The sequence below is a fragment of the Octodon degus genome, unplaced genomic scaffold (assembly GCF_000260255.1).
Source record: "Octodon degus isolate 3935 unplaced genomic scaffold, OctDeg1.0 scaffold00004, whole genome shotgun sequence".
NCBI lineage: Eukaryota > Metazoa > Chordata > Mammalia > Rodentia > Octodontidae > Octodon > Octodon degus.
The window spans coordinates 1943051-1943556 of record NW_004524580.1 but is presented as its reverse complement, the minus strand read 5'-3'; positions in this window follow the sequence as shown (position 1 = coordinate 1943556).

Here is a 506-nt window from a genome sequence, read left to right as displayed (position 1 = left end):
TTGAGTTTTCAACTCTGTTAAAGTTTGTCTTGTGTTGTTGGGTTTTATTAATAGGGTGCATATATATTTCTGTTTGTTTTCTCTTCCTGTTGCAGTTTTCCGCTAACAAGTATGTAGTGACCTTCTCTATATCTTTTGATCCTTTTTGGTTTGAAGTTCATATTGAGGCAACAGGAAGAGCTACCTCTGTTTTTTCTGGATTCTTGTCACATGAAATACTTTCCAAAAAAAAAAAAAGAAAGAAAGAAAAAGAAAAAGAAATACGTTTCCATCCACTGACATCCAGTCTATGAATTCCCTTTAGAGTTGAATATGTTTCTCGTGTAGAGCATACTGCTGGATTTTGTTTCTTGATCCACTTTGCCAGTCTGCTTCTTTTGAATGGTGCATTGAGCCTATTTACATTGATGGTTATAACTGATGGATTAGCTTATCCTTGTCATGTTATTTTCCTACTGTATTTTCCCTAACACCCACTCACTCCCCCTTAATTGTTTTCTGTGATT